Source organism: Loxodonta africana, chromosome 25 (assembly GCF_030014295.1).
Source record: "Loxodonta africana isolate mLoxAfr1 chromosome 25, mLoxAfr1.hap2, whole genome shotgun sequence".
Lineage (NCBI taxonomy): Eukaryota > Metazoa > Chordata > Mammalia > Proboscidea > Elephantidae > Loxodonta > Loxodonta africana.
The window spans coordinates 46,000,861-46,022,143 of NC_087366.1; the positions used below are offsets into that span (position 1 = coordinate 46,000,861).

Below are 21,283 nucleotides of genomic sequence, written 5' to 3' on the forward strand. Positions count from 1 at the left end.
GCTACACTAATTAAAACAATATGTAACAGTGTCAGGATTGTCAGATCAAAGAAATAGTATTAAAAGTCCTTCTCTCAGTGATCTAATGTTGTTGTTTTTGTTGTTAGGTGCTGTCAAGTTGGTTCTGACTCATAACAACCCTATGTACCACAGAACAAAACACTGCCCAGTCCTACGCCCTGCTCACAACTGTTGCTATGCTTGAGCCCATCCATCTCGTTGAGGGTTTTCCTCTTTTCTGCTGACCCTGTACTTTACCAAGCATGATATTCTTCTCCAGGGACTGATTCCTCCTGATGACATCTCCAAAGTATGTAAGACGCAGTCTTGCCATCCTTGCTTCTAAGGAGCATTCTGTCTCTGCTTCTTCCAAGACAGATTTGTTTATTCTTTTGGCAGTTCCTGGTATATTCAATATTCTTCGCCAACACCACAGTTCAAAAGTGTCAGTTCTTCGGTCTTCCTTATTCACTGTCCAGCTTTCAAATGCATATGATGCGATTGAAAATACCATGGCTTGGGTCAGGCACACCTTAGTCTTCAAGGTGACATCTTTGCTTTTCAACACTTTAAAAAGAGGTCCTTTGCAACAGATTTGCCCAATGCAATGCACCTTTCGATTTCTTGGCTTCCATGGCTGTTGATTGTGGATCCAAGTAAAATGAAATCCTTGACAACTTCAATCTTTTCTCCGTTTATCATGATGTTGCTTATTGGTCCAGTTGTGAGAATTTTTGTTTTCTTTATGCTGAGGTGTAATCCATACGGTGGTCTTTGATCTTCATCAGTAAGTGCGTCAAGTCCTCTTGGCTTTCAGCAAGCAAGGTTGTGTCATCTGCATAATGCAGATTGTTAATGAGTCTTCCTCCAATCCTGATGCCCCATTCTTCTTCATATAGTCCAGCTTCTCAGATTATTTGCTCAGCATACAGATTGAATAGGATACAACCCTGATGTACACCTTTCCTGACTTTAAACCATGCAGTACCCCCTTGTTCTGTTCGAACGACTTCCTCTTGGTCTATGTACAGATTCCTCATGAGCACAATTAAGTGTTCCGGAATTCTCATTCTCCACAATGTCATCCATAATTTGTCATGATCCACACAGTCGAATGCCTTTGCATAGTCAATAGAACACAGGTAAACCTCTTTCTGGCATTCTCTGCTTTCAGCCAGGATCCATCCGACAGCAGCAATGATATCCCTGGTTCCACCTCCCCTTCTGAATTGGCCTGAATTTCTGGCAGTTCCCTGTCGATGTACTGCTGCAGCTGCTTTTGAATGATCTTCAGCAAAATTTTGCTTGCATGGGATATTAATGATATTGTTTGATAATTTCTGCATTTGGTTGGATCACCTTTCTTGGGAATAGGCATAAATATGGATCTCTTCCAGTCAGTTGGCCAGGAAACTGTGATCTAATAGTATGATAAAAATAAAGTGTTTAATAAATTATAGCGGGGCAATTGGCTCACCATTTGGAGAAAAATAATTGAAGTCATTAGGCCCTTCCTTTGAGGAGGATTTACTATCTTTTCGCTCAGTCATCTAAACTATTAGAACAGTGAATCTTCTAAAAAAAAGTGAGCTTCAAGCTGACGTTTGTGTCCTGAAGAGATTTTTAGGGGATGGTGCAAATGGTTAAGTGCTTGGCTGCTAACCGAAAGGTGATGTTTCAAACGCAACCAAGGGCACCTCAGAAGAAAGGCCTAGCAATTTGCTTCCAAAAGGTCACAGGCATTGAAAACCCCATGGAGTGAAGTTCTGCTCTGAAACACATGGGGTCGCCATGAGTCAGAATCAACTCGACAGCAACCGGCTTGGTTTTTTTTTTTTTACTATCCCCTAACATTCCTTCTTGACTTGATATAGCTTGATGCTTTATGAACAGGAACCTGACTCAGTGAAATGGGTAGACGAGGAGGAAAATACAAAATGAACATCAAGATATGACAGCCCTGAAGAAAGCGACAATAAAATTCAACCTACAAAACTGCTGAAAGAGATGGCATCACCCGGGGCTTGAGCAGCTGCACACGAGTATGGAAGACAATGGCAAAGTCCAGGAATGTATTTCACATAGCTAGCCAAAGCACTCTAAACCTAAAAACAGTTACCACAGAAGTTAACAGAGTAAATAAAGCTTTGGTAGATACATACAACAACTCGCACACTTCTCAAAATGTCATTCCCTTGAACTTCTGCAGAAACAACTGATTCCTTAGCAGAGTCTTGAAAACAAACCAGTTAATGTCGATGAGGCTACAAGGCTGATGACTCAATTCCCACCCCCCACCCCAGAAAGACCAACAAATTTAATAATTTACGCACACACACAAAACTGCTGAAAACTTGAACTTGCCGTCCTATGCCAGATAGGCCAGTGTATTCAAACATATCGAGGATTTTCCTGATTTCTACGTCCCTGAAAATGTTCAACGGTATCCCCAGCTCTATACATAACCTGTCTTAGTTATCTAGTGCTGCTATAACAGAAATACCACAAGAGGACAGCTTTAATGAACAGAATTTTATTCTCTCACAGTCTAGTAGGCTAGAAGTCTGAATTCAGGGCATTGGCTCCAGGGGAAGGCTTTCTTTCTCTGTCAGCTCTGGAGGAAGGTCCTTGTCATCAATCTTCCCTTGATCTAGGAGCTTCCCTGCACAGAGACCCCAGGGCCAAAGAACATGCTTTGCTCCCGACACTACTTTCTTAGTGGTACGAGGTTCACATTGCCCCCCCCTTCACTTCTCCCTTTTAAATCTCAAAAGAGATTGACTCAAGACACAACCTAATCTTGTGGGTTGAGTCTTGCCTCGTTAATATAACGGCCTCTAATCTTGCTTCATTAACGCCATAGAGGGAAGATTTACAAGACATAGGAAAGTCACATCAGATGACAAAATCTTGTATGATCACGCAATACTGGGAATCATGGTCTAGCCAAGGTGACACAATTTTGGGAGACATAATTCAATCCATGACCTGACAAATTTCTAATAAGAAAACTAGTATAAAAGTGTTATTTTAACAAATAAATGCTCTCTTACATCTCAGCTTTTCCTGTTTGTAAATCCCACCACATTAATCACCTTTCATGACATACATAAAAGCATGGGGTCTGAATTCAGAAGACACAAGCTATGTGACCTTAGACAAGTCACTGCAGCTTCCTTGGCTTCTGTCTCTAACACATGGCTGATGTACAAGGTGATCTCTGAGGTTGCTTCTGGAAAGTGACTCTATGATTCTATGACCTATGGAAGTGTCTTGTTTGATGGCCCAGACTACACGTGGGGCAGGCTGCGCCACCTCTTTTTTTCAAAACAGTATCATTGTCATTAACATCTATAGGTAATGTTCCTGAGTCTGGGAAAACCAAAACCAAAAATAACCTTGACGCAAATGGCTGTGAAGCCTACCTCCCTCTTCTCTGGATTTCTCTGTCCCCAGACCTGGTTAGACTTTTTAAATTTTTGGAGCACATCAAAAAGACCAGAGACTGTATTTGTATAAAGCCATAGCTCTTATATCAGTGATCAGAAAAGAATAATCTCCCGCACGATCCTCTTCCTTTTTCCTGTGGCACTGAGGCCCGTTGAGCTGGTTTGCCCAGCTTTAAAATTATTAGCAAATTTTTGATTGGCTTTTGAGAAGACATTCCAAGTGGTGCCAGAACAGACTATGGAGAGACAGAGCAAGACCACTTTTAAATGCAGAGAAGACAGAGTGCACGAACTCATTTGAGACAGAATAATCATTTGCGAGTGAGCCATTTAAAAACTCATGAATCAGAGATGATGGTGTATAACTAGGGCAAGTACGTTTACTTTATTCAAACATTCCCTTCGTGGCTTAAAAAACAAAGTTTGTTTTCTGGCCTGAAAACATGCCAGAGCTATGAGTCAGTCCTGACTCAAAGCTCCCTGACCTGCCCGGCTTTCAGGAGAAAAAAGACAATTCAGACTGGTTAATGAGGGGTCACACTGAGCTGGCTTCTAGAACTATGATTCAAGGAGCTTCCCTACACCACAAAAAATCTGATTCGTTTTCCTTATTTTCTTTTTTCTTTCTTTAAAAATACATCAATTCTGGAGAAATTTTGGGAAAGCTTCAAAACTGTGCAAAATATGCCCCCTGTGCCTCAATTTCCATATCTATAAAGATGGTGAGAATTGTTGTCCTTGTTGTTAGCTGCCATCCTGTGGGCCCAGCCTAAGGACTCAGGGCAACCCCATGCACAGTGGAAAAACTGCCATGTCCTGTGCTATCCTATCATCTGTTGGGGATTAGACTATTGTGATCCATAGGATTTTTTCATTGGCTGATTTTCAGAAGTAGATCACCAGGCCTTACCTCCTAGTCTTAGTCTGGAAGCTGCACTGAAACCTGTTCTGCGTCATAGCAGCATGTAAGCCTCCACTGGCAGAAGGATGATAGCTTTGCAAGCGGTGCACTGGCTAGGAATCGAACCCAAGTCTCCTTCATGGAAGGTAAGGATTCTACCACTGAACCACCGCCACCTCAAATATATGTAAAATGTTGAGAGTAGTGGAAACCCTGGTGGTGCAATGGTTAAGTGCTACAGCTGCTAACTAAAAGGTCAACAGTTTGAATCCACCAGGCGCTTCTTGGAAACTCTACGGGGCAGTTCTACTCTGTCCTATAGGGTCGCTATGAGTCAGAATCGACTCGATGGCAATGGGTTTGGTTTTTTGGTTTTGGTTGAGAGTAGTGCCTAGAATAACACAACTGCTAGACCGATGTTCACCATTATTATTATTGAAAATATTGTGCCAGCCTCTTTCTGGTCTCATATCTCTCTGCTCTACATTCTACATGCCCGACACACCCGCTATGCTATATGCCCCACATAGGGGTAAATGGTTGGAATTGTCTCCCTCCATCCCTCTACCAATGTTGTAAACTTTGCTTGGAAAAGCTCCCTCACCTCTGCCTGTGGAAAGTCAATTCATATTTCAAACGTCATATTTGGTCTGCTCAGACCCCTGAGATCAGAATTAACTCAGTTTCCATTGCAAGACAGATAGTTGTATTGGCCACGCATAGCTCTTATCTCAATCCACACAGATTATTAACTTGTTGTGACTATATCTGTCTACCTCACTAGAGTATATTGTATTTTTTGCTATATAAACTGTATAGATTATAAATCACATTCTAATTTTCAATGACATACTTAAACACACACACACACACAACTATACGTATTTTTTATCATTAAAACCGACATACAACAAGACAAATTTACTAAAGAATGACATTCCAATTATTTATAAGCTAATCGATACATTAAGGAAAAGTAAATATTTCACTAAACTTAGGCCAAGCAAACAACAAAATATAATGTAATCCAAATATGATAGAATATTATATATAACTTGTTTATGTAACATACATGAGTCAATTCCTTCACAGAAAGCCACAGTGCACTTGAACGTCAAATCTTTGCTGTGATGCCTTGTGGAGGCATACGTGGCCACAAAGAGCTAGCATCTTCTCTATTCTTTTCTTCTCATCTAAGATAAGGGGGCAGTGGGGGTTCAGTGGCAGAATTTTCATCCCCCATGCAGGAGACTTGGGTCCAATTCCAGACCAATGCATGTCACGCACAGCCACTGTCCATCTGTCGGTGGTGGCTGGCGTGTTGCTGTGATGCTGAACAGGTTTCAGTGGGGCTTCCAGACTAAGATGCACTAGGAAGAAGAACCTGGTGATCCACTTCTAAAAATCAGCCAATGAAAACCCCGTGGGTCACAATGGTCCAGTTCCCTACCAATCATGGGGATGACGCAGAACGAGTGGCCATCTCGATTGCAGCTAACAACAAAGATAAGCGGCAGACTTTTAACTTTCATTTTGTGTTATAGTAACATCCCCTTGCACTTTTCCAGGGGCATTTTTCGTCCAGATTGTTAAATGAATAATTTCTTTTAGAAGGATCAGCAGAAAACTGGCTCCTTTATGAGGCACAGGTTAAAGATGTCCCAAATTTCCAACTTTTCCAAACCGCTGTACCACTCCATCATCTCTAACATCAACTACTCCCCCGCCCCTCAGCACTCTCCCTCCTGTCTTTGGGTTCAGTAATTCTCGGCAACGTCTCACAGAACTCACTAACTGTACTTACAGTTAAGTGGTTCGTTAGGGAAGTGATGGGGTACAACTCAGGATCGGGAAGTAACACGAATAGCTCGATCACGACAGTTTCTTCTCAGCCTCTGCCACTGGACCCTCCTGGGGCCTTACTGGGGACCTTCTTGGATAAGTACTATGGTCTTAGCTCTGTGGGTCAGCAAGGCCCACAGCAGCCATCTAGTACCGCTATTGCTCTTGCTACTGCTGCACGGCCATCTCTCGCTCCCTTCTGTGTTATAACTCCCCTCTCTCTCTCTCTCCGTGTCTCCCTTCAAGCTTAGAAGGACAGCAAAACTGACTAATCCACTTGTTAGGATTCCATACGCCTTATTTGTATGATCCCATCCTCACAAGGGTGCCATGCTTCTTATTTACATTATTAGCAAGCTATCCAATCCCCTTGGTGGGCTGCAAGCACCTCATTTGCATAGTCCCTCCCAGTCTTTGTAAGAGTTACAAAGACTATAGCTAGAAGGGCCCCATTAAGTACTTCATTGCACTGCAATTGTGTATCAGTATTTCCCAGAGTCCCAAAGGGAAACAGGAGATACAGTAAGATGAAGTAAGCTTCCTTTCATGGTGAAGGCAATCCTTTATTTGCATCTTAAAGGTCATCACTTTTCCTTTTCTCAGTGCCCAACATCACCACTGCTTATTCCAGACTCCCTGATTCCCCTACTACCTCTGAAGATGAACAATCCGATGTAACGTGGACTTGTTGGGGTGCTTTGGGGTGGAGTGGGGAAATGTGTTTTCTTCACAAGCAAGTATAATAATCTCCTTCCAGGAGGCGTTGATATGGGAACTGGAGGTCTCTAGACAAATGGCACCACCCCCTCAAACCAGCAAACTGGGTGAGTAGGGGAGTCTTTATCCTGGATTCCTTTCTCTCCCTCATGCCCATCAATCAGCCCCCAAGTTGTGTGGATTCCACCTCCCGAATATTTTTCCAGTCTGTCTCCTTTCTGTCTTCATTAGCAGTGCTCTAGCTCAGGGTGCCTTCAATCCTCCCTTACATAACGAAACCGTTTTTTCACAGATCTCCCTGATTCCAGCTCCCTACAAACCACTTTCCACACCCTAACATACAAGCCTAATTACATTGATTGAGTGCTTACTATGTGCCAGGGACAGTGGAAAACACATTGCTCAATTAATGCTCATAACGAGCCTGTGAAGTTAATTCCTTTTTACAGGTAAGGAAGCCACTGAGTATTGAAGGAACTTTCCAAGGTCTCACAGCTAGTAAGTGACAAAACCAGGATACAAATCCATACAGCCTGACTCAGAACACAGTTAAGCACTACACAGTACCCTGGTGCATAGTGGTTAAGTGCTATAGCTGCTAAACATTAGGTCGGCAGTTCGAAGCCACCAGGCACTCCTTGGAAACTTTACGGGGCAGTTCTGCTCCATCCTATATGGTTGCTATGAGTTGGAATGGACTCAACGGCAACTTTTTTTTTTTTGCCATCAAGTTGATTTGAACTCATGGCAGCCCCGCATGTCGCAGAGTAGAACTGCTCCGTAGGGTCTTCTTGTCTGTAATCTTTATGAAAACAGATCACCAGGTCTTTCTCCCGTGGAACCACTGGCTGGGTTTGAACTGCCAACCTTTAGGTTAGTAAAATAGGTTAGTAGTCATGTGCAAACTGCGTGCACCACCCAGGGACCTAGTACTAGCACTTTAATAACTCTCCAGGGCCTTTAAGATCAGATCTAAACTTACTAATGTGTTCGACAGAAGCCTTCAAAGATCTGCCCACTGGCTGCTGTTTGTCCTCATTTCCCTAATTTTCCCCCTCTCTGTTCCTGCTGGGCTGAACGACTTGCTGTTGCCCAGACAGGCTGTGCTTGCTTGCCCCTCTGTGTCAGCACACGCTGCCTGCTCTGCCGGGAATACGCTCCCTACCTCCCACGCCTCCCCTCCCCACTGCAGTTCGCATCATGCCCTATCTGCAATGAGCATTTATTTGGTAGCAGGCACATTAATTAGCCCACCTAGTTGTCATAATCATTCTGTAAAACAGATACTATTATCTCCGTTTTATAGAGTGGAAACCAAGCCTTGAGAGCTTAAGAAAATTTCCCCCTGTCCACAGTTTCTAAGTCAAACCAGGTCTGTTGCAGCCAACGTCTTATTCAATCACTTAAAAAACAAAAACAAAAAACACCTACGTAAAAAAAGAATAAGGCTTTATATATTTAAAAAATCACCCATTTAAATGTACAGGTTTAACTTTAACAATTGCATATACCATGTAACAAAGAGCCACCATTATTAAAATACACCACTATTTCCTCACTTTAAAATACTTCCCTGTGTCACTTAGCAGATGCCGTCACCCCACCCTCAGGCGGCCACTGCTCTCCTTTCTGTCCCTGTAGAAAAATCATGCAGCATGTAGTCTTTTGTGTTTGACTTCTTTCACTTACCCTAATGTCCTTAAAATACATCCATTTTGTCGTGTGTGTTAATTTTTCACTCCTTTCTATTGCTGAGTGATATTCCATAGTATGGATATAGCACACTTTATTATTAATCCATTCACCAGTTGATAGATATTCATGAGTTGCTTTTGGTGTTTGGCTACTAAGAATAGCGCTGCTATGAATGGCCTTACACACTTCTGGGTGTGCACATATGTTTTCATTTCTCTTGAGTAAATACCTAAGAATGGAACTGCAAGGTCATAAGTTTATGTTTAAGACCGCCATGTTGGTACTGTTGTAGTTACTGTCAAGTCAGTTCTGACTCATGGTGACCCCGTGTTTGCAGAGTAGAACTGTGATCCAGGGGGTTTTCAAGGCTGAGAACTTTCAGAAGTGAATTGCCAGGCCTGTCTTCTGAAGTGCTCCTGAATAGGTTCAAATGCCAACCTTTCAGTTAGTAGTTGTCACATGCTTAGCCGTTTGTGCCACCCAGGGACTCCCTAAGATTGCCTAAGACTGTTCTTAGTTGCCATCAGGTTGATTCTGACTCATAGTAACCCCATGTGTGCAGAGTAGAACTGCTCCATAGGTTTTTCAAGACTGGGACCTTTTGGAAACAAATAACCAGGCCTGTCTCCCAAGATGTTCCTGTGTGGGTTCAAACTGCCAACCTTTGGCTAATAGTTGAGCACTTAATCGGTTGCACCAGCCAGGGACTGCCATACCATTTACCAAAGTGGCTGTATCATTTGGCATTCCCATCAGAGTTTTACTTCCTTTGCAGTGTGTGATGGTTAAGCCTGTGTGTCAGCTTGGCTGGGCAATGATTCTCAGTGTTTTGGCAGTTATACAATGTTGTGATCAGTTCCTTGTTGAAATCTGATATGTGATCACCCCCATTATAATCTGCTGAGTGGTACCAGTGGGGGTGGGGCTTGTGATGGCTTACCACCCCCTCATCCTTCATCTCTCAGGCCTCCTCCACCTAGTTCCTTCCTGCTTGCCTTGCTGGGGTTTTTGCTTGTTCTGGATTCTGCAGCTGGCTCCTGTTCATCTGACCTCCAGTTCTTGGGACTTGAGCTAGCAGCTTGCCTGCCAATCTTGAGATTCATCAGCCTTCACAGCCTGCTGCAGTCCTGCTGTCCAGCTTACCAATCTTGGATTTGCCAGCCCCCGCAGCTACGTGACTCAGCAGAAGTCTGTAACAGCCCTGCCCTCCAGCCTGTTGATCTTGGGTTTGCCAGCCTCTGTGGCTGTGTGAATCAGGAGAATCTTCTGTCCTGCCCTACAGGCTTGGGACATACAGTCTCTAAAAACCATGTAAGCCATTTCCTTGATATAAATCTCTCTCTATATATATATACATGTTTTACTTCTCTAGAGAACCCAGCCTAAGACACAGTGTGTATACCTTTTATTTCTTCCTCTGTACTGGCTAAGACATTCCCTACAATGTTTAATAGAAGTGGTAAGAAATGACATTCTGGCCTTGTTTCTGATCTTATGTAGAAAGCATTGGTGGTGGCAGAAGATTCGTCATACTTGCTCTAATTATTCTTACTTTTCGTTATACTTCAAAACTCAGCTTAGACATTCCCTAGGAAATCTCTTCCTACTTTCAGGCCTGATGTGAGGTATAGAACCCCTTTGCAGTGGACAATTGGCCTTTTGGTCCTGCTTCTGAGAGCAGGACCAAACCTGAGGCCAGTGAGTGAGGGCCAGCCTGTCTGAGAGGGTTCACCTGGGGGCCCGATACTGACTAAGCCTCAGGAGGCCTGGGATAAGGTCAATAAAAGCCTAGGAAGACAGTGGCTTATTGGAGCCTCCCAGGAGGGAGAGTATGAAGTTCTACTCAGAAAAGGGGTGAGTACACACCCTGGGCACATGGAAGCTCTATGCTGAAGAACTCCCCACCACCTCACCCTATTCTTATCCCAGAATGGAGATGTCAGCCCATGTAATAAAAGATTGGAATTGCTTTAGAAGAGACCGGCACCCATAACGGCAGAAACCCTGAACCCAGCAGGAGACACAGCTGGGAGAAACAGCAGCAGAGGCCAGGAGAAAGCAGAAGCCGGCATCTGCTGATAGAGAAGTGGCAGAAGAGTGGTCTGAGAAGTGGGCTGAGCAGAACTGTAACACACTCAGGGCTGTGACAGCACCGGAAGCAGCAGAGACAACGAGGGGGCCTGGGCACCCATGAGCGGGCCCAGCAGGGCACGAACTCCACCTGAAGTGCAGGGTGTCTGTCCAAAGCACAGGGAAGGAGGCTTACCTCCCAGGGGGGTTACCTTCAGGGAGGGGGGTTACCTCCCAAGGAGGGCTTGTCTGCCCGCAGAGGCTTGGGAAACCCTGTGCAGGGCTCTGCTCACAAAGAGGAAGAGAACCCAGCACCTAAACCTCAGTGCACCTGCTGAAACCTAAGCCACTTCTGCCCAGTGATGTACGAGTGAACACTGATTTCTATTTATTGATTGTTATTTACTGTTTGCTCCTTCATGAAACTGTTTATTTACTGCTAGCTATCTACTTTTTTTTTTTTTTTTTTGTCTACTTTAACAGAGCCCTGGTGGCTCTGCTGCTAACCAAAATTTCGGCAGCTCAAATCCACCAGCCTTCTTGAAAACCCTATGGGGCAGTTCTACTCTGTCCTACAGTGTCACTATGAATTGGAATCGACTCGACAGCAACGGGTTTGTTTTGGTGTTGTTGTTTTGTTTTGTTTGTTTTGGTATCTACTTTAATAATTAAAACAGTTTTCACTCTTGCCAAAATGTCTTAACTCTATCAGATAAGATAGATGTAGCATCCGTGGAGCGGGTACTGCTAGCTAGGGTCCTGGTCCTGCGCATGTGCAGTTCACGCACCTGGGATAAGCGTGCCCTCTGTTTGCTCTCCTAGCACCCTTCTCCTCCAGTCTAGCATATTCATTCCTCCATTTATTCAACAAACATGTATTGAAGGACCACTTTCCCGAGCACCGAGGGAATCCTGTGAATAAGAATGTCTCTTCCCTCAAAATGCTTACAGCCCAATGAGGGAGAAAAACGAGAAAAGCAGGCAGTTACCATGATAACTATGGCACATGACCCAGCCTTTGCTGGTCATTGAACGCTTTCCAGAGGACAGGAGAATAGGGGATTTGAGGAAAGTGAAGAGTTAGCCAGACGGTGAGAACGTACTTATCTATGTGTGTCTCCCTTTTTAGATTCTGAACTCCTTCAGGGTAAGGTCCACATTTTATTCTAGTTTGCATTCCCAGTTTTTAATAATTTTTTAACTAAGTGAATGAGTGAAATTTAACAACTGGAAAATGAAAGAAAGGGCATCTTAGATTAGGGCAATAAAGGCAATGAAGCACAGTTTACGATGTGTTCAGGGAACTACGAATAGTCAGGGTGTGCTTGGAACATCGTGTCTGTGGAGAGCTGGGACAGGGGGTGGAGGACCACGGACGTTGGACTGAGGAGTTTGGTCTTTAATCAGCAGTCAGAGATTAACCCAAAAATGGTGCTGAAAGGAGAGAGGCAAGCCAGTTAGCAAAAACAGCCATTTCTAAGCACCGTCTGCTCCTTGTAGGTGAGACTATGACTCTCTGAAAATATGTAAAGCCATGGAGTCCTGGGCAAGCACCACTCTTCTGCCTGACTGATGAGAGCCATGCCTGTTCCCTAGCTTTACCTCTCCCAGGGCACCTACACACCTTCTGCCACACCCCAGTCCTGGGAGCCCTGGTGATTAGCTGTGGATCTCAGGCTCTGGAGGTTAGAAGACTGTCAGTCAGCTGAAGTTTCCTTGTCTACGAAAAGGGTAGGATTCTGGTGGATGCTTTCTCATTATCAAATGGCCAGCATGGGAGCCTTAGGAGAAACAGCAGGAAAAGACAAGGCTGGCTCTTTGAACACCTGTCTCAGCCAGGTGAACTTTCTTCGCCATTTGAGGTCCATGTCTTCAGTTGCTGAAGGCCTCCCTGTTGCACCATCTGGAATGGATTCTGCTAATGGAGTTCTACCACTAAAATAAGGGTTTCAATTATATCACTGTTAATTAATTTAGAGGCTTTTAAAAAGAAGATTATAGAGCACTGCAGGAGAGACATAATGGGATTAAAGAAGAGAAGACTTAGAGAAGACTTAACACTTTTGTTTTTCTTTAATGCCTGTAAATCATTTTCTAACTTTTAAATTCACAAGGAAGAACACGCTCGGCATTTCTCAAGCTGAAAGAACTGAAGAAAAATTCAAACCTCCAGTTGCAATAGTGAAGGATTCCATGGGGAAAATGTTAAACGAAGCAGGAAGTATCAAAAGAAGATGGAATGAATACGCAGAGTCATTATACCGAAAAGAATTAGTTGATATTCAACCATTTCAAGAGGTGGCATATGATCAGGAACCGATGGTACTGAAGGAAGAAGTCCAAGCTGCTCTGAAGGCATTGGTGAAAAACAAAACAAAAAAAAGGCTCCAGGAATTGATGGAATATCAATTGAGATATTTCAACAAACACATGCAGTACTGGAGGTGCTCACTCATCTATGCCAAGAAATATGGAAGACAGCTTCCTGGCCAACTGACTGGAAGAGATCCATATTTATGCCTATTCCCAAGAAAGGTGGTCCAACCGAATGTGGAAATTATAGAACAATATCCTTAATATCACACGCAAGCAAAATTTTGCTGAAGATCATTCAAAAACGGCTGCAGCAGTATATCGACAGGGAACTGCCAGAAATTCAGGCCGGTTTCAGAAGAGGATGTGGAACCAGGGATATCATTGCTGATGTCAGATGGATCCAGGCTGAAAGCAGAGAATACCAGGATGTTTACCTGTGTTTTATTGACTATGCAAAGGCATTCGACTGACTGTGTGGATCATAACAAACTATGGATAACACTGCGAAGAATGGGAATTCTAGAACACTTAATTGTACTCATGAGGAACCTTTACGTAGATCAAGAGGCAGCTGTTCAGACAGAACAAGGGGATACTTATTGGTTTAAAGTCAGGAAAGGTGTGCATCAGGGTTGTATTCTTTCACCATACCTGTTTAATCTGTATGCTGAGCAAATAATCCAAGAAGCTGGACTACATGAAGAAGAACGGGGCATGAGGATTGGAGGAAGACTCATTAACAACCTGCGTGATGCAGATGACACAACCTTGCTTGCTGAAAGTGAAGAGGACTTGAAGCACTTACCAGTGAAGATCAAAGACCACAGCCTTCAGTATGGATTACACCTCCACATAAAGAAAACAAAAATCCTCACAACTGGACCAATGAGCAACCTCATGATAAACGGAGAAAAGACTGAAGTTGTCAAGGATTTCATTTTACTTGGATCCACAATCAACAGCCATGGAAGCAGCAGTCAAGAAATCAAAAGACACATTGCATTGGGTAAATCATGCTTAATAAATACAGGGTCAGCAAAAAAGAGGAAGACTCTCAGAGAGATGGACTGACACAGTGGCTGGAAGACTTTCTCTCAACGAGATGAATTGACATGTGGCTGCGACAATGGGCTCAAACATAACAACGATAGCGAGGATGGCGCAGGACTAGGCAGTGTTTTGTTCTGTGGTACATAGGGTCACTATGAGTTGGAACCGACTTGACAGCACTCAACAACAACAACGTGTATATATTTATATGCTTTACTGGTTTTGCTTCTCTAGAGAACCCAGCCTAAGACAACTAACATCTTCTTCTTTCCTGGATGCTGACTGACTGGAGGAGGGAAGAGGAGAGCAAGAAAGGCAGTATCGTGCTAGAGATCAAAATGGAAGGGAGGCTTCACTTCCCTGGGCTGGTCCTGTCTATCACACAGGTTACCAGGGAACTCTCAGTTTACATTCAACTCTCTCATGAAGATATTTACAGGCATCAAGTTCACTTATACATATATTTATCTCTAAATTTTTGTATTGTATCAAAAACTCTAACATCTTTCAAAAAGAGAGTTCAAAGTTTAATCAGACTAGAGAAGAGATTGCCCAAATAAAGGAACTTAAGTTGGGGTGTTGTTATGGATTTAATTATGTCCCCCCAAAATATGTGTTGTAAATCCAAACCTCTATACCTGTGGCTGTAATCCCATTTGGGGATGGGTTATCTTTGTTTTGTTAATGAGGCAGTATTAGCTTGAATGTGTCTTATGTTAATCTCTTTTGAGATATAAAAGAGATTAAAAACGCAAGCAAGAAAGCAGAGATGGGAAAACAGATGCTACGCCTCATGAAGATCACCAAGGCCCCTGGACGCCCTGCTAACTCAGAACTGAAGCCACTCCTGATTAGACATGTCCATAAGACAAACAGTAACACACATGGGGAATGTGTTTCTTAGTTCAATCAAACATTCGAGACCAAATGGGCAACACCTGCCCAAAAGCAAAGATGAGAAGGCAGAAAGGGACAGGAAAACTGGATGAATGGACACTGAGAACCCACGGTGGAAAGGGAAAGGGGGAGAGTGCTGACACTTTGCAGGGAATGCAACCAATTTCACAAAACAATTTGTGTATAAAATTTTTGAATGAAAACCTAATTTGCACTGTAGATTTTCATCCAAAACACAATAAAATTAAAAGAAGATCACCAAGAAGCCAAGGGACAGAAGCTAAAGATACAAGGACCTTCCCCCAGAGCCAATAGAGACAGAGAAAACCTTCCCCTAGAGCCGAATTTGCCCTGAATTCGGATGTGTAGCCTCCAAAATAGTGAGAAAATTAATTTCTGTTTATTAAAGCCACACACCTTTGGTATTTCTGTTATAGCAGCACTAAATAACTGAGACAACTGTCTTGCAGGCTCAGAGCCACACCCCTCACGTAGTACTCCCATCAGCTGCGTTTATAATCTCTGCAGGCTGCCACAGCAGAGCCCCAAGTCTTGTCAGAATAGAACTGTGCTCCATAAGGCTTTCAATGGCTGATTTTTAGGAAGTACATTGCCAGCCAGGCCTTTGTTCCAAGCTGGCTCTGGCTGGACTCAAACTGCCAACTCTTTGGTGAGCAGCCAAGCATGTTAACCATTTGCAACTTCCAGGAACTTCAGTCCTCATAACAGGCCCCTGGATTTTTTCTTTTTTCTGTTCATCTCCTCAGCAACCCCCATGCCCTTCTGCCCCTGAGACCCTGACCAGTCCCCTTTTGAGGAAGAGGAGAGACGTGCCAACATTTGCTGGATCCTTTCAATGTGCCAGGTGCTGTCCCAGGCACAATGACTATGTAAAGGCATTTGACTGTGTGGATCATAACAAACTATGGATAACATTGACAAGAATGGGAATTCTAGAACACTTAATCATGCTTATGAGGACCCTTTACATAGATCAAGAGGCAGTTGTTCGGACAGAACAAGGGGATACTGGTTGGTTTAAAGTCAGGAAAGGTGTGCATCAAGGTTGTATCCTTTCACCATACCTATTCAATCTGTATTCTGAGCAAATAATATGAGAAGCTGGACTATATGAACAGGGCGTCGGGATTGGAGGAAGACTCGTTAACAACGTGTGTTATGCAGATGACACAACCTTGCTTGCTGAAAGTGAAGAGGTCTTGAAGTACTTACTAATGAAGATTAAAGACCACAGCCTTCAGTATGGATTGCACCTCAACATAAAGAAAACAAAAATCCTCACAACTGGACCAATGAACAACATCACGATAATGGGAGAAAAGATTGAAGTTGTCAAGGATTTCATTTTACTTGGATCCACAATCAACAGCCATGGAAGCAGCAGTCAAGAAATCAAAAGACGCATTGCATCGGGCAAATCTGCTGCAAAGGACCTCTTCAAAGTGTTGAAGAGCAAAGATGTCACCTTGAAGACTAAGGTGCGCCTGACCCAAGCCATGGTATTTTCAGTCGCATCATATGCATGTGAAAGCTGGACAATGAATAAGGAAGACCGAAGAAGAATTGATGCCTCTGAATTGTGGCGTGGGTGAAGCATATTGAATATACCATGGACTGCCAAAAGAATGAACATATCTGTCTTGGGAGAAGTGCAGCCAGAATGCTCTTTAGAGGCAAGGATGGCGAGACTGCGTCTTACATACTTTGGACATGTTGTCAGGAGGGATGAGTCCCTAGAGAAGGGCATCATGCTTGGCAGAGTACAGGGTCAGCGGAAAAGAGGAAGACCCTCAACGAGGTGGATTGACACAGTGGCTGCAACAATAAGCTCAAGATAGCAACAATTGTAAGGATGGCTCAGGACCGGGCAGTGTTTCATTTTGATGTGCATAGGGTTGCTATGAGTCGGAACTGACTCGACGGCACCTAATAACAACAACAACCCCTTTATATCCTTACAGCAATTGTGCAAGTTTCTATATCCCCAATATACGGATGAAAAAAAATTGAAGCTCAGAGAGAATAAGGACATTTCCCAAGGTCACCTGGCCAGGAAGTGAAGGAACAAGTGTTGGAAGACTAGTCAGCCTGGCTTGAAATCCTGATGTTATTAGCAGTATGCTCTGGGGCTACCCAGGACTTGAAGCATAGCTGTCCACTTCAGCTGGGTCTAGGCCCAACTGTTTGCTGGCCCACTTCCCTTCTGCCCTGTGACATCTAAGTGCCACTCACCCTGAATTTGCCACAGCTCTGTCCTTTCCTATTTGGGGCCACTCACTGTGGTGTCTTGGACCCCACATTGCCGACTAGTCTTCTGGAAAAGAGCAGACTCTGAAGTCACACTTGGGTTTGAAATCAGCTTGGCCACTAAATAGCCTGCTCTGTGACCCTGAGCAAGTTTCATAACCTATCTGAGCCTTGGCTTCCTCATACGTAAAGTACAACCATAAAACCTACCACACAGAGTGGGGTTGCACAGATACAGATCTGACTAACTTTTAAAATCGTGAATTTTAAGAGCTGGTTTTTCTGCCCAGGAGTCTGGACTCATTGTTTAAAACTTTTTTTTTCATTTGTTTTAAAGCTGATTTTTTTTTTTTTTAAACCGAGATGACAGTTGCAGAGGGTCTCACAGATGATATCGCTATTGCAATCAGTAAGTTGCATTGTACACAAAATATGATATAATAATATCATGCTGCATTTATTAAGAATGGAGCCATGGGGCAACAAAAAAACCCGCTAACAAGGCAGAAGAAAATCATGGCGTCCTGTCTTGGTAACAATGCCTCTTTTCAGGAGGTACCTCAGCAAACACTGCTGAAAATTTTCTTCAGCTCCATCAGTGTTTTTCATTGTTTAAAGACACACATTAATTTAAAGTTTCCCCCCATTCTCTCTGTAAATTACAGCATTCAGAGGAAGTGGTGGCTGCTGTAATTAAGACACAGTTAATTGCCTATCTCCTTAATTGCAGTGGTAGGATTTTGACAGTTTAGTAAATAAGAATTGTTTGGTTTCCTCTGGCAGTTTCTGCCTCGATCTGCTTTCTGCTTGCAAGTGCTGAGTCACCCAATTCTGGGACAAAGGGCCGTGGTCCAACTGAGCTGGGAGGAGAACTGCTTCTAGGGGGCTATGATTCCCCTTCAGCCTCCTCCCTCTCTGCAGAATCTACCCCAACATTGCTTATTCCATTGCCCAGTCAAATCCTCCCAGGGGGTTTCTCCTACTTAAATCAGCCATAGCATGAGCCTACAAGACCACAGAAGACAGCAGCACAGAATCATAGCATGAGTGCACAAGAGCAAGAAGGAAACCACAAAAGAAGGATGACTGTGTTGTGGAGCAATGGTTTCCTGCTGCTCATGGGCACAGGAGGACGTGATGCTGTAAAATGAGGAAATAGAAGCCCGAGAGATGAGACACACCCAAAGCCAGAAAGCAACTGAGGGCTAAGCCAGACTCCAGTTCAGATCTTCTGACCTACAGCCTAACGCTTTTCCCACCACACTACACCCAGTCTCAAAGCTTAACCTATAGGAAGTGGACAATGGAGGTTTGAAGGAAGAACTTTGGGATCACACAGACCTGGGTTCAGATCTTAACTTTACTTTTACTGCTGGTACAACCATGGACGAGTTACTTAATGTTCCCAGGGCTCATTTGCTTCAGTTGTAAAAGGAATTTTGTAGTACCCACCTCATAACACTGTTCTGAGAATTAAGACAAGTACTTTCTAAAGTACTTTAGCAACATGCCAGGCTTATGGTAAGTGCTCAACAAATGGAAGATACCTTGCAAGTATGAATCTTGGTCCAAAAGCTGACATTAACAAAAAAAATTTTTCTGCAATTATTTTCCATAAATTTAGTTTTGACTATGGTCCACCCAGGTTCACGTCTCAGTTATTTCTCCACAGGGTCCTGCCACTTCTGGCACAGCAGATGCAATTAGACTATTGCTTGATTGATTCACAGTAGTTCACTGTCATACTCCAGACCGGTTTATATAGAGGCCAGACTGGTAGATTAAATGCGGATGTGGTGAGGAGCCCCACTCCTATATCCTGTAAGTCTTTAAGGGTGCCACTATCCTGCTGTTGCCCCTGGGATAGGATATTGTGATATACTCTCTTGTTGTGGGAATGAGAGCAATTTTAGAGGATTCCACTCAGTCTTTCCCCCTGATAGGTCTTACCATATAAGCCAAGAAACCAACATTAGCATTCTGCCATATATCAAATACGTCTCTTCTAATTATACATTTAGGAACCTGAGGAATGATCATAAGATAGGTCCATAGTTCCATTTTAAGCCAGACCTGGACCTGAACTCCATTGATTACCTGTCCCCCATATGCCCCCAGTCTAACAGAGGTAGGAGGATGCATCATGATGTTTCAATTTCTCTGACGTAAGCGTCATTTGGATCCTAGGTCCAACATAAAATGTCAGCGTATTCCCCTTCCCCCAGTTTATTGTTGGCTAAGTAAATGCTGTAAGTCTCTGTGGAAAATGACTGAAGAATCATTACTGTATACCTTCGCCATGGAATGACGCAATCCTTCCTCATGGAGCTCCAGTCTCTCCTTTAAGCAATGGATTATGGGTCTGAAAACTAGCTTAGGTCCAGGGCTGTGCAAGAAATCATGACTTTTGGTTGGAACATTGTTCTCCATCTCCTGGTCACCTATCCTTGAGTTTTTTTATTTTTATGGGGAGAGGGTAACTTTTTATTTTGATAGAATTTCAAATTTATAAAACAGTTGCAAAAACAGTACAGGTATCTCTCCCATACCCTTTACCCAAATTTACCCATTGCCTAACCTCCGACCCATTTGCTTTCTCTCTCTCTCTACCACACACACATATACACACAAATAATTCCCCCCCCCTTAAGAAATCAAGAACATTTGAGAGTAAGTTGATGGATTAGTTTTCTAGGGCTGCCACAGCAGATTACCACATATTGGCTGGCTTCTAAGAACAGAAATTCATGTCTCAGTTCTGGAAACTAGAAGTCTAGAATCAGGGTATCAGCAATGTTGATTTTCTTCTGAGGGCTCTGAGGAAGAATCTGTCCAATGCTTCTCTCCCAGCTTCTGGTGACTCCTGGCAATCCTTGGCATTCCTCGGTTCATAGTTCTGCCTTTTACAATCTCTGTCTCCATTGTCTCATGGCCATCTCCTGTGTGTCTCTTTGTCTTTTCTCCTTTTTTATGAGAACACCACTCATATTGGATTCAAGTATACCCTACTGCAGTCTGCTCTCATGTCTAATCTCATGTTAACTGACAACATCTTCAAAGACAAGTTCATGTTCATAGATACCAGGGTTTAAGATTTAGATCTTTTTGGAAGACATAATTCAATCCATAACAGTTGGTGACATTGTTCTCCTTTATTAATAAGTGATTTTTTGTGTGTGTGTGTTTATTTCCTATGAAAAAGACATTCTTTTATATAATCACAGTACAATTATCAAAATTAGGAAATTTAACATTAATACATTGTCTAACCCACAGTCTATAATCAAATTTTATTTATGGTCCCAGTAATGTCTTTTAAAGCTATACTTCTGGGTTCAGAATCCAGTCCAAGACCATGTATCGCTTTTATTTTGTCATACCTCTTTAGTTTCTTTTAGTGTAGAAGAATTACTCAGCCTTTCTTTGTCTTTCTTGACTTTGTCATTTTTAAAGAGTTCAGGCCAGTTAATTTGTTCGAGTATCTCTCAGTTTGAGTTTGTCTAGTCTTTTCTTATGATTAGAATTCAGGTTATCTTCCTTTGACTCATAGTTTCCCCCCTCTGAGCAGGCCCAGCACTTCCCCAGCAGGCCATGTTGTTACTTAGCCTAATTACTGGTCTGGCGGCCAGAAGTGGAGGTGGAAGATAAGTGCTTACCGGTGAAGGGCAGGTTGTTTTTCAAGGCAGAGGCCTCTGTGTTGAGTCCAAGCAAGACAGGAGCAGTAACTGCCAACAGGGAGGAGCAGGGCCCTTCTGCAGGCCCCGAGAATTCAAAATCGGGGTTTTCGAGGTTCTCGAGTGCACTGACCCCTTTTTCCTCATCTCAAATCTTAGGTCGCCACTCCTTTCCAACCACGGCCCTGACACTAAAAAAAAAAAAAAATTTTTTTTTTTTTTTTTTAGCAAATTTGCTGAAGTTCATAATTGAATCTTCTCTGCGGCTCTGATGCCCTTATATTTAAGTCCTGAGCCTGAGTCTCATCTTTTTCTACTCTCTGCTGCGGCAAACGAGAGTCTGGCTCAAGGCTGCCAAGGAGGCCCTCTGCCTTCACCCTCCACGTACATTGTTTAATCACCGA

General features: G+C 43.2%; 1 long non-coding RNA gene across 3 annotated transcripts in view; it reads left to right on the forward strand.

The window, feature by feature from the left end:
* The window catches only part of LOC135228660 (uncharacterized), a 58,001-nt gene that overhangs the window by 13,563 nt on the left and 23,155 nt on the right, over window positions 1-21,283 (forward strand). For 2 of the 3 annotated variants that reach the window (XR_010319424.1, XR_010319426.1), the window contains exon 2: window positions 6,950-7,016. This is a non-coding gene — a long non-coding RNA (uncharacterized LOC135228660). Of the gene's footprint in view, window positions 1-1,893; window positions 2,297-6,949; window positions 7,017-21,283 lie in introns of those variants that run through there. The other variant, XR_010319425.1, reaches the window with a different exon arrangement.